This window comes from Trichomycterus rosablanca, chromosome 6 (assembly GCF_030014385.1).
Source record: "Trichomycterus rosablanca isolate fTriRos1 chromosome 6, fTriRos1.hap1, whole genome shotgun sequence".
In the NCBI taxonomy this organism is placed as follows: Eukaryota; Metazoa; Chordata; class Actinopteri; order Siluriformes; family Trichomycteridae; genus Trichomycterus; species Trichomycterus rosablanca.
Window position 1 is genome coordinate 44096987 of NC_085993.1, and position 6000 is coordinate 44102986.

The window sequence follows — 6000 nt, forward strand, 5'->3', positions numbered from 1 at the left end:
AGTCCTGATCATGCACAGCATAAACATCTCAAATTTATTTAATTTGCACAAATACTTTTTATCATATATACTGTAGTATTTTGTATTATGTATTGATTAGATATTAGTTTAGGAAATGTATTATACACTGATCAGCCATAACATTAAAACCACCTCTACACTCACTGTCCATTTTATCAGCTCCACTTACCATACAGAAGCACTTTGTAGTTCTACAATTACTGACTGTAGTCCATCTGTTTCTCTGCATGCTTTGTTAGCCCCCTTTCATGCTGTTCTTCAATGGTCAGGACACCCACAGAGCAGGTATTATTTAGGTGGTGGATCATTCTCAGCACTGCAGTGACACTGACATGGTGGTGGTGTTAGTGTGTGTTGTGCTGGTATGAGTGGATCAGACACAGCAGCGCTGCTGGAGTTTTTAAACACCTCATTGTCCCTGCTGGACTGAGAATAGTTCACCAACCAAAAATATCCAGCCAACAGTGCCCTGTGGGCAGCATCCTGTGACCACTGATGAAGGTCTAGAAGATGACCAACTCAAAGAGCAGCAATAGATGAGCGATCGTCTCTGACTTTACATCTACAAGGTGGACCAACTAGGTAGGTGTGTCTAATAGAGTGGACAGTGAATGGACATGGTATTTAAAAACTCCAGCAGTACTGCTGTGTCTGATCCACTCATACCAGCACAACACACACTAACACACCACCACCATGTTATTGTCACTGCTGTGCTGAGAATGATCCACCACCTAAATAATACCTGCTCTGTGGTGGTCCTGATCATTGAGGAACAGGGTGAAAGCAGGCTAAAAAGGTATGTAGAGAAACAGATGGACTGCAGTCAGTAATTGTAGAACTACAAAGTGCTTCTATATGGTAAGTGGAGCTGATAAAATAGACAGTGAGTGTAGAGGTGGTTTTAATCTTATGGCTGATCAGTGTATAAACAGCAGATTGGCCAGTAAGGGCATTCACGCCTAAAATAATACAAAGGATGCCACATTCCAGACAGTGGGTTGGAGCCACAATCCAGACCTGGTTAAACTGTTTACAGAGGCTCAGACTGTGACTATGCTCAGACAGCACAATGATCCAAAATATGTCACACCTCAGTGTAATATTGACTGTAATGTAATTGTACCAGGAACATTCTACACAAATCGGATATAACATTGCTTTATGGAAGCTTCATCACAGCAAACCATCAAAATGCAGGTGGGTTACGAGATTACTAATAACACTAAGGCCGTGCAGTGAGGGTTTGATTATTCAGCACCTGTAACAGCAGCTGGAAAAAGTTCATAGTTTCGTTGGTAACATTTCTGCCAAACAGTTCCTGCTTGTTTGGTCTATATACTTTAGCCCGCTGTGTTTGTGCAAGTGTATTTTGAAAAGCCACAAATAAACTGTTAATTTTAAATGCAAAAACTACAACCCCAAATCAGAAAAAGTTGGGACAGTATGAAAAATGCAATTAAAATAAAATTAGTGTTCCTTACATTTACTTTGACGTTTATTGAGTTGCAGACAGTTTGAACCTGAGATATTTCATGTTTTATCTGCTCATCTCCATTTCATTTCTTAATATACCTCCAATCCTGCATTTCAGGCCTGCAACACATTCCAAAAAAAGTTGGGACGAGGGCAATTTAGGGCCAGTAATAAGGTGAAAAAACTAAATAATGATGCGATTTTAAACAGGTGTTGACAACAGGTGATTGTAATCATGGTTTGGTACAAAAGCAGCATCCAGGAAAGGCTGAGTCTTTGATAAGCAAAGATGATCAGAGGATCTCCAGTTTGTAACAAATGCATGAGAAAATTATTAAAATGTTTAAAAACAATGAACCCCAAAGAAAGGTTGGAAGGGATTTGCATATTTCTCACTCTACAGTGCATAATATCATTAAACCATTCAAGGAATCAGGAGGAATTTTAGTGTGTAAAGGCCAAGGGCGCAAGCTTAAGCTGAACACCTGTGATCGTCGATCCCTCGGACGGCACTGCATCAAGAACCACCACTCAACAATAGCTGATATAACCACATGGGTGAGGGATTACTTTGGCAAACCTTTGTCAAGCACTACAATACAGAGTTACATGCACAAATACCACTTAAAACTTTACTGTACAGAAAAGAAGCCTTATGTTAACAATGTCCAAAAGCAGCATCGTCTTCTCTAGCCTCTGAGGCATCTAGGATGGACCATCACACAGTTGAAGCATGTATTGTGGTCAGTACATATGCTGCCTTCAAGGCGTCGTCTTTTCCAGGGACGTCCATGCATTTTTTAACAAGACAATGCAAAACCACATGCTGCACACATTACAAAGACATGGCTGCGGAAGAAGAGGGTACGGGTACTGGACTGGCCTGCCTGCAGTCCTGACCTGTCCCCAATACAGAATGTGTGGAGAATTTTGATACGAAAAATGTGACGACGACCCCATACTGTTGCACATCTTAGGACGTGTTTGCAGGAAGAATGGGACAAAATAAAAGCTGAAACACTAAATCACTTGGTATCCTCGGTGCCAAAACGTCTTTTAACTGTGGTGAAAAGGAATAGCAACATTACAAAGTGGTAAATGCTTTACCGTCCCAACTTTTTTTGGAATGTGTTGCAGGTCTGAAATGCAGGAATGGATGTTTATTAATAAATGAAATTAAGTTCCCGCTCAGGTGGCGCAGCAGTAAAGTATGCTAGCTCACCAGAGTTGGGGTTTCGAATACATCGTATCGAATCTCAGCTCTGCCTTTCCGACTGGGCTGGGCGGCTGCATGAACAACGATTGGCTGTTGTTCAGGGTTAGAGGGTAAGAAAGTCGGATCGTAGGTCCTCATAACTGGCGCGACTGCGGCTCCTTCTGGCTGACTGATGGCGCCTGCACAGGGCTGAGGAATAATGCTGATGGGGGTGTGGCCCTCCGTACACAGTGCCCGTCAAGTGTATTAACTCGACTCGTGCAGGTGAAAAATGCAGTCTGTACTGACTGTACGTACCGGAGGGGGCACATGTCAGTTGAGAGGCGTCCTCCGTCAGTGGTGAAGGGTCGAATCAGTATTAAGAGAAATTACCCCCCCTTTTCTTACATTTTGTATATTGAGTGAGCCCTCCTGTTTGATCCCCCATCCTGTATCACCCCCACTCCCTGTCTCCTACACACCTAATCGTGTCTCCTCACATCTTTTGTTATCCTGTATCCTGACCCCCTCCATTGTGATTACCCACAATTAAACCAACACCCTTTTATTACACTACCCCAACCTTTGGACACCTTTGTAGTCCCCCTCTGCATTGTCATTTCCGTCCCCTTAACCTCCTCCTCTTTTTCCTAATCCTCCCCTCATTTCTAGTGTATATAAAGTCCTCCCAGAATATGCCTTGCTGGATTTTCTGTCGGTCTTCCAAGCTGTGCCCATATGTCTGTATGTGTCAATAAACTACTCCTGAAGACCCGGAAGTCTCCTGGCTCCTGAATATGCCGAATTTCTCACAGTTGGTGCCGTGACCCAGATGACAAACTGAAACCTACCCGGTGAGTAAACGCCATTTTGAACCTAAGAGAAATTTTGGCTGAATAAGATAAAACGGAGTCAGTAAAGGTTATCCTCTTTGCAAAAGAGAAAATTGTAATGCATTATTATTGATTGTAGCAGGTATTTTCTCTGAAAGAAAGGAAGATTGATTGTTACTGCATCTGAACGTAATCTGTATTTGCTGTTGGTTACTGTTAGTGTAATCTGTTTTACAGCTGTTTAAGAATTCTGTTGGTTACTGGTGCTTGTAACTATTACCTTCCTTAAAAAGAGTGAAATCTTTGTTACTGCTGTAGTGCCTTTGTTCTGCTGCAATCCCAGTCAGTAGGGAAAGTTTTGTTTTGTTTGTTTGTTTGTTTTTCTGCTTCCTCACCATGTTCAGTAAAGGTCAAATTGCACGGGATATTGGTAAAGACTTCTGGAAGCCTCTTAACTATAAATCCAGCACCTTAGTTAAGGGAGGGACTGAAATGCCTGAGTGGACTGATTTAGATTTAAATAAAAGTTAATTAATGACGTAGTAAAGAACCACATTAATGAACAAAAGAGACGTCAGTACTTTTCATCCAAGGGTTTCACTGTTAATAAAATATGGACTCCTGCTGAGTGTAAAACAGCTTTAGGCTTCGGCCTTAAGCATGACTCAGTGAAGGAATGTCTATTTGTTTATAAGTAATATTAGGAATACAAGTTGAAATCAATGGATGAAAGGTTAAAAGAAGCTGAGGCAAAGGTTGTAGAACTAACCAGTGAATGTAAAAAGCATGAAACAGCTGCTATAAATGCACAGAGAACATGTGTGAAGGCATTCACTAATAGATCTCGAGCAGCAACATGCAAATTGCACATCTAAGCCGAAACGTCAGTGCCATCCCCCACCTGTAGCCCCCCTGCCAGGTCAGCCATGCTACACAGAGGATGAAAAGCCTTGTGCATCAAATAGGCTATATCCAGATTTAGCTGTGATTTCCTTGAATAATGAAACTGACCACTCTGATGGATCGGAATTCTTTTCATCTGATGAGGATTCTGACCATACTAGTGATCAAGTATCTTTTTCAAGGCACATTCAAATGCGACCTGTGACTATTGTATCATCAGAGGTACATAATAGGGAAGGTGAAATCAAGGAAAGTGATTCATTGATTCATGAGTTGATTCGTTTTTATGTGAAGCGTAAGTTTCTCTTCTCAGTTATCTCTCCGTGTTTACTGTTATTAATTAAATGTCGTGGTTTTAAATAAACACCAGCTACTACAGAACATTTTGTGTGACTCTCTTACATTAAAAAGCTTAATTAAAAAGCTTAATTAAACCGCTATTACCACAGATCTGTAACCGAGTCAGACTCGTTCCGTCTAAGGAGCTAAAAGTTTTCTAAAAGTTCAGCAGATGATCCTGAACTAACGAATTTGGTAATGAATAAACTTTTGCCTCGGATTGGCTCTGTAACGTCTTCTGTTATCTCATCTACATCACAAGTAAGAACCGCTTACGATTTACCAAAGTGAACCAGGAGTTTATATAACGTGCTGATAGAATCGACTCAGATGTGACCGGGTTGAATTATCTTTTTAAAGTAAATATTACAATCATCAAAATTACATCGTAAGAGCTTTCACGATGGTTTCTGTATGATGGTTGATGAATGGTGATGTGATGGTTGGTGCTTCGTAGCTCAAAGTCTGGATCAATCCACTGAGCTGTTAACTTAACATGGTCTTTACATATCACACGATCGGATCGGCTACTTTTAGGAAATATCGCCGATCGCCGATAGCATATTTTGATTAAAAATCGGCTGATACCGATTCGTGGCCGATCGATCGTCCCATCTCTATCAGAAACAGTTTGCATATCCTTAGAATTACCTTTAACAGACAAACACGTCACAGCTGAGGGAAAGGGTAATGTTGGTATTCCCTTAACTTTATCTTCACCCATATCTTTTAATCTAGGGCCTAAAACCATTTCATGGCAATTTTGGGTAGGAAAAGTTGAAAATATTTTTGGCATGGATTTTCTGAGGGAGCTGAACTGCTCTTTGTTCATTTCTGCTGATTCTTGTGTTTGGAACCTTGGTGTTGATAATGTTCTTTTGAGTAGTGAGAATAAGGAAACACATGACACAGATATGAAGGCATTTCCTGATCTTTTGGCTAGCAAAGAACACAAGGCCTTGCGTGACAAAGCACAGTTATGTTGTGCTGGTGTTCAGTATTTGTGACAATGGGTTACCCAGGGTTCTAGATGAATTATCCCTGCTAGAAGCTCTGCAATTAATGCAATGTCACTGCCAACTACAGTGCACGAATGTTCGAGCTTTATTAGGTCTATGCAATTACTGGAGACCCTGGATAAATTGTTATGCTGCAATTTCACAACCACTATACGATCTGCTTAAAAGTAACCCTGGACAACACGTCATGAACGCTAGAACAAATAGTAGTAGT